The sequence below is a fragment of the Octopus sinensis genome, unplaced genomic scaffold, assembly GCF_006345805.1.
Source record: "Octopus sinensis unplaced genomic scaffold, ASM634580v1 Contig18749, whole genome shotgun sequence".
Lineage (NCBI taxonomy): Eukaryota > Metazoa > Mollusca > Cephalopoda > Octopoda > Octopodidae > Octopus > Octopus sinensis.
Window position 1 is genome coordinate 62,954 of NW_021835996.1, and position 7,748 is coordinate 70,701.

General features: G+C 37.0%; 1 non-coding gene and 1 pseudogene across 1 annotated transcript; both read left to right on the top strand.

Annotated features, from left to right (window-relative positions):
• The first annotated feature begins 332 nt into the window (after positions 1–332).
• On the top strand, positions 333–1,564 carry LOC118761941 (annotated as a pseudogene).
• A 276-nt stretch (positions 1,565–1,840) lies between these two features.
• Trnap-agg lies at positions 1,841–1,912 on the top strand. The gene has a single exon. It is a non-coding gene; the product is annotated as a tRNA-Pro (tRNA).
• Positions 1,913–7,748: the final 5,836 nt, after the last annotated feature.

Genomic DNA, 7,748 nt, shown 5'->3' on the forward strand with positions numbered 1-7,748 from the left:
ATACTTTTTGAGTAAATATAAACCAACCGAGTCTTGAAAAAAACATTTGGTTGTTCTGATTAGAAAGATATAAAACTGATATATAAAAGATGTAGGAAAATGTTGCATTTTCTCTAATATTATCAAATTATATAACTTTTGACCGCATTTTTGAATTGCCTGAAGCTTGACTGTTACTAAAAACAGAGCGACGTTGAGCAGCTAAATATAAACAAAGTACAGTCTAACCCCGGCTGGGGCATCAAAGTGCCCCGAAAGCGGCGGTGCCCTTTCAAACAGGGGCCTGGTTCAAACTATTGAATTATTTGAATAATATTAAAAAAATTCAAAATATGGATTTTCGAAGTGGTTATTTGAGAGGAATAAGCAAATATAAAAATACCATCGTAGAACCTAAATGGGATTATGGTACAGCCGGTTATCGGGGATGCGCCGATACATTGAAACTACTTTTTTTCAAAGTTGGATTGTTTGCCTCTGTTCGGTCTATCTCTCTTAAATCAAATATCCGCTTAATGATTACAGCATTCCACAACCCTCCAGAAGATAATGGAATAAAAATAGTAGACCCAGGTGGAGGAATGATGGTTCAAGAAGATGAAGAATTTTGTAATGAATTTGTTAACTCGAATGACCAACAATTATTATCATCACTGCTTGATATACTAAAAACGAAAAATAAAACAAAAACTAATATTATAATCGGATACGACAGCCGAGGCTCCTCTCTTGAACCTTTATTATGTTTAATGGATGGAATTGATCTTTTTGTTGATTATATCGTTCCCATCAATATTGGACTCACCACAACTCCATGTCTGTATTTTTCCGTGTTTTATAACAACGAAAAATGTTGGAATCCTGAAAATTCAATCGAAATTTATTTAACTCGGCTTATCGGAGGCTATAAAAAAGCTACAGATCTTATAAATAAAGACTTTTTCAAATCTTCCATCCTTATGTGCCAATGGAGTTGCTTCCGTCGTTCTCAGTGAAAGTTCCATAAAATCCACAATTTTTGATTATAAATTGAATAATGCAGCAATTAATGACAATCATTTACTCAACTGATTATGTAAAAACAAAAAAATGTAAACCAGTCGGTTTTGATGAACTAAAATTTGAAAAGTGCATATCTTTTGACGGGGATGCAGATAGGATAATCTATTTTTACCAAAATGCTAAAAATGGTTTCACTATTTTAGACGGAGATCGGATTCTGTGTCTTTTTGTTAAATTTTTTAAACATCTCATCACAATCTGTCATCTTAAAGTGAATAAATGAATAATGTTTCAGGACATTTTTCTTAAAGCAGTACAAACAGCTTAAGCCAATGGAGCCTCGTCTAAATACATCAGGAATGTTTTGGATGTTGATGTGTTATTTGTACCCACTGGAGTCAAGCATCTTGTTAAAAAAGCAAAAGAATTGAATCTTGGTGTCTATTTTGAAGCAAACGGGCATGGGTCTGTTTATTTTTCTGAAAAATTGTGCAGAACATTAGAAAGTAATGTTGATTCTAGTTCTGTGGTGATAAAATTTAGTTTTGTTATTTTAATTTAGAAAGAAAAAATATGGGCGGCAAAATTTTTATTGGCTTCAAATGAAATAATAAATCCTGCAATAGGCGATGCCATTTCTGCCATGTTATTAGTCGAAGTAATATAGTGTTATTATCAATGGAGTCTGGATGACTGGACTTGCCAATATCAGGAATTTCCATTAGTATAATTCATAAATAATTACTTAAAGCTGAAAGAGTAAACCCTAAGGAGCAAGTGAATGATTTCTATTATTTAAATTAGAGAAAATTAATAATAGAAGGAGGTGAATTTTATTGGCTCGGTGGTCTAGTGGTATGATTCTCTCTTAGGGTGGGAGAGGTCCCGGGTTCAATTCCCGGCCGAGCCCTTTTTGTTTTTTGCATAAATGAATAAATTTATTTATTTGTCTATAAATCTCTTAAATTTTAGCTATCTGTGCTACAACTGTTTCATCATTCTTAAAATTGAATCAAACAATACAAATTGATAATAAATTAAAAATTTTTTTAAATCGAGAATGTTTCATAATCAAAATATCTAACGTCAGGAAGTGAGCGGCCTAGCTCGATCTGCGAGCGCGACGGGGCAGGAGTTATAGCCCAGCCGAACGGATTGCTTGCGCGTTGCCACGCACGATTGCGAGCGAGATTTTTTAAATTAGTATTTTTTTGCTGGTCAATCCGTTGTGTTGTTGTTGCTCTTTTTTTTTTTTTTTTTTTTTTTTTTTTTTCACATATTATATGTAATTAACAAATAGTTATTAACTAACTAAATTCCCGTTGTTGCTCTTGTTCTTCATTCTTATATTCTTGCTTACCTATGAACCCATCCCATATCCAATCGTTTCCAACATTCTAATGTCTTATTTGCTTAACCAATAACACTCGCAAGAAGGCGAGGAAGTGCTTTAACTGCCAGAGAGATGTCCACCTATTTTGTGCCGGCTTAACTAAGTTATCATCTGTAGTCCTCGCAATCTGGAAATGTCCGACGTGTTTCAGTGTTTGTCCCCTGAAGCCAGTACCCTTCAAAATCCTCCACTTCCGTCTTCCCTGGCTGTTTGTGATATCCCCTTCGAGGATGTGTTATCCACTGTTGTTGGTCTGCGCCGCGCACGGAAGATATGCATAAAAATTCCGAAAGCAGCCAGGATTCCCGTCGCCGACTCGCTCACTAAGTCCATTGTAAACGCCTTTGATTCTGACCAGCTTGGTTGAAATTATTTTGCTTTGGTTCCATGGAATTGGCACACCCTACAGGGAACCTAATTCGAAGCAGCTGACTTCGCAATTAAAGGAAAATCTGACCCTCTTTGACCAAAACCCATACACGGTTCTTTCCATCCCCTCTCGTTGTACTTGAGCCCCCTTCAAGGAATAAACCTGAACGTACTAACCTTCGTAATAAAGTCCACGCCAAGCTTATGGAAAATGATGTTAAAGCAGCTTTCTGCCTTGTGGCTTCCGCTAACATTGTTCTATTTCCGCCGGAAGAGCTTCTCGAGTCACTCAAACTAAAACACCCGCCTGCCCCCATCGACCTCCGTACTTTGCCAGTCCTCTCTGGAAACCCTACACATTCGTTTACACCCTCGGAGAGCTTAAGCTGCATCGCGAGTTTCCCTCTTAGCAGCAGTGGTGGCGTGGATGGTTTTCGTCTGACGTCCCCGGTTACAGGCAAGGCAAGAACCCGCCTGTTGAAGGCAATCACTGGCTTTTCAATCGGTTTTTCTCTGGCAACATTATCCTGTATCAACGTGACTTATTCTTCTCTGTCAATCTCACTGCCTTGAGGAAGACTGATGGAGTAGTTCGCCTCATCGATGTTGGAAATGTCTTCAGGAGGCTGGCTGCTAAGCTTGCCTGCAGGCTCGTCTCTTCTGATCTTGAGGCATTTTTCGAGCCTGTTCAACTCGGAGTTGCTGTCAAGAATGGATGTGAGGCTGCGCCCACGCCATGAGATCTTATATCGCCAATGCGTCAGCCGACAGAGCCTTTCTCAAACTCGATATTAAAAACGCATTCAACTGCTTCCATCGGGATCACTTCCTTTTAGTTTGCCACAACCATTTCCCTATTTTGTACCCCCTGCCGCTCTCGTCCTATGGAAAACCCAGCTCTCTAATATTCGGATCAAATATTATCCCCTTATGTACGGAAACCTTACCGGAAAATTTAATTTAATGTTTTTAATAAATTTAATTCAATTTGTCGACTCTAACTCTATGCAAAAAAAATCATTAAAAGCGAAGGATGGATAGGTCGAGACTTTTTTTCATAATTTTTGATAAATAGAAAACCAATCTTAACCGTTATAATAAGTTAAGCAACTAATTTATACAGTTTTAATAAATAAGAAACGTGCAATTAAATCAACAACAAATAATCACGTAGACTGTCTCTTCATGAGTTGATAGGTCTGTTGTTTAATCCAGTTTTTGTTATGTGGGGAATAAACACCAGTCGAGCAGTCAAAACTATCCAATTATTAAAATGATCACAGACACAAGACACGAAATTCGAGTGAAGGAGTCAATAAATTGGAAGAGGTCTTGCAAAGAATATTCCATTGATGTCGAGGTTGTGTCTTTGGCCTTTAAATGTTCCTCAAAAATTCGACAAATGTCTTTGTTTTTATAATAATTTGGAATACTTTCGAGACATTTGTTCTCATTTTCAAACTCAGAGAATATTCTAGTCTCTATATTTCTGGTCGTTTGCAGTAGGAGTATGGTATGATTTTGTGCCTATTTATTATTTATAAAAATTACACCATTACGGAAAATACCACAACAAAACTAAGAGTCAATACGACTATTTAATATGAATTTAATTAAGTATCTAATAATATTACTTGTTATTATTTATTTGATCTGATTATAATGGGATTGATTTTGATTTGATTTGAATACACATCAATCTTTTTGATGATACCTTCACATACTTTTGAGAAGGCAAAGTATCACAGTAGAAAGGGGACTTCTACCTCCCTTGATTACATTACCAATGAAAAAATCTTCATTATGTAAAACCCTTCCGGAAACAAATGACGTGCGGTAAGCGACGTTAGGACGCTGATAAATTCTCTTGTTTTTCGATGTAAAAAGTGTTAAAAGATTAATCGATGGGAGGGCTAGCGGCCTGACGGATCGCCAAACTGTTCCTCCGGATAACGGCAATCGAGAACCTTTGGAAAAGCCAGTCCACCTCCGGCGGATCGTGAGTGCGCATGGAGATTTTGGCTCCGAGCTTAAGGAGGAATTTTTTCGTCTTTGGACCAAGAGCACCCAACGTCTCCACCGCTATCGGCATCACAAAAAACTCATTTGAAAGAGCGGAATATTTTGTCAGCTTTAAATCTTCAGTTTTTTTAGCAGCAGATTTAACCTCCAGAGCACAAAAAGTTATATGTGAAGCAGAAAATGTATCCCAGCAGGTTGCGTCCCAAACGAGGCCTTTTCCGCCCTCGAAAGGGAAATGGGTCGTCCCGTCAAGACGTTTCCCGTCACCGCGCTCAAGACCTGGTGGTTCGAGGACCGAAGGAAAGGAAATTTCTTGAATTGTATAAGAAATGAACAATTTTCGATCCCGGAGGAAATATTTGATAGTAGAGTTTTTTTTGTAACAAACAAATATGCAAACATTTATGAGAAGTACTACATGTACCTCAGTGGTCATCTTCTGATATTCCAATAATCATTTCCAAAAATTTTTAAAAAATTAGAACGCCAATAAGCTTGAAAGAGAATATGGCTCAGGTGGGTCATGTGCATTCCGCTTCAGAGACGGGCAAGCAGAGTTGTACAAGAGACCTGGACAGACACTTTCGAGCTAACCAACTGGTGGAGAAGAAGAGTTCTGTGATGACATGCCGAGACTTATATAGGAAGCACACTGTAATGGTGTGGTGATAGTTGGGAGGACTGGATTTGGGGTGTGGAGACCAGAAGTAGTAGTCCTGGTGACAAGTACAAGGCCACAGTTGTTAGTGGATGTAAGGACTTACTGATGTTGTGTGTGGAATGAAGGACTGGAGGCACTGTGGTGTGAGGAGAACGAAGGCTGATCTTGATCTTTTTTGAGTTATCTAATTCAGTTATTTTTTATGGATAGTGTTAGGCTTTTGCACGGTCTACCTCGAGAGCAAACGGTTTTTAGAAACTACGAGTCCATAATATGATTTTCAGAAGTGGCAGAATCCATTCTCAGGATATGTCCAAGTAGTCCCCCATCGAGCATTCCTTATAGTAGTCTCCAAGCTTTCAGATTTAAAATTTAGCGTATAGCTTCTTGTTTTTGATTTCCTTCGATAGCCTATTTTCACTAAAAATTTTAGTTGTCGTCTGTAAAATACATTTAGGCTTTTAGTGCATTTTTGCTCAGACTTCAGTTGTATTTCAGTATAAGCAGAACAGCCATGTTGACTTTAATCTTTTGAGGACAAGAATCGAGAGAATTTTTCTTTCTCTGTACATCCTCAGAAACCATTCGCCAAATACATCAGAGGTGTGAGTGAGGACTTTTCTGAACTCTTCTTTACGTCATCCACGTAGAACAGTTCTATTATTGAACTTGTCTCAGATTGTCAGTTATGATCATGATGATGCATTTTAAATTCTAATCAAAATTTAATTTTTACGTAAAAACTTTATTATGTTTGCATCGCGGTTATTTTTAAAGGCTTTATTTTTCAAGGTATTTCTTGATAAAATTTAAAAAAAATTGACGATAAAATGAAAAAAATAATTAATAAGTGCTGGTCATGCCCCTTATCACAACGAACTCACCGTTATCATACAGAGAGCCCTCAGTTCGGCTGATGTCCCGTCAATCCTCGAACTAGCTGGGCTGGATAAATAAGACGGCAAACGTCCAGAATGCCTATCCACGTTTCTATACGAGTAGGGGGAATCCCTAATTTGAGATTCTATCTGCTTAGACACATTTTCGCGCGGAAATCTCGTTCGATCTACGGTTGATCCTGAGCACGCGTCAAGGCAACCCGAGGATCGCAAAATACTCAATTACGGCCACCTTCCAAACTCGTTGTTTTTTTCTAATCGCTTCGGACTCCTTCGGCATCTTCGGCCCCAAGACGCTTCGCTTCTTTCGCTTCCTTGGTCAACAGATATCGAAACACGACTTGAGAAAGTCATTTTTGTTTTTGGAATGTCTGTCAATCGTTGTGGAGCCTTAAACTCACGGATAAATCCAAATAGTATGAGTCTTACTATTAAATGCTATAACCAAAAATTTCCTAAAAATGCTCATACTACTTCAATAAGCATACTATTTAAAGTGTTTAATTTACAATTTTCATAAGGCGGAGTTCAATAATCTCATCAAAGACTATTTGTTCAAATTTGCCCAAAGTTGTTTTTCTTCTCTTACCAGTCGAAGAACACGCGCGCAGGTGTCGATTTCACTGGCGTCATTTGCTGTCCAAATTGGTGCAAAGACGGGAAATGATTACTCATACTATTATATAGTATGACCAAAAATTTCTTAAATATGGTCATACTATTTTGACGGTCACACTATTTGGAATGGTCATAGTATCTGGAGTTATTTGTTAGTTTAACTTTCGATTTATTAACTACTTGGTTCGAAAATAAAATTACTGAATAATTCTAGAATTATAGCAAGTTATTTGCTTATATAACTATAAAAATTATATGGAAACAATGTCTCCAAGCAATACTGACTGCTTCTTATATTTAATTTTACTTATCAACAAGATTTAATAGTGGGTTTTGGACTTTAAATTAAGGTACCTGAAAATGTAGATTTAATTAAATTTATAAAAATTACATTGTTTTTTCTGAAGAAAACATTTTATAAATTCATTTGAGAACCAAGTCAAATTCATGCAAAATTAAAAAATCCCAAACAATCTGTAACGGCGACGACTCAGACTTGTGCACATTCCCTGTTGGATCTTCAATGGAAAGGGTTTTCTGGAGACAATGATCTTCTTAATTAGTTCGGATACTTGTTCTCTCATTTCTTTTTTCATTTAAAAAAAAAAATCTGTAATGAAAGTTCCAGATTTGTGAGTGTTAATTCGAAAAAAATATAAAGTTAAGAAGGTTGCCACAAAAACTGAAAAAGATACTTAAAATCATTTAATCCCAAGTCAAAAAACACGAAAAGACACTAAAATCGGGGTCTAAGAGCACAAAGTTTAACAAAAAGTGAAAGATG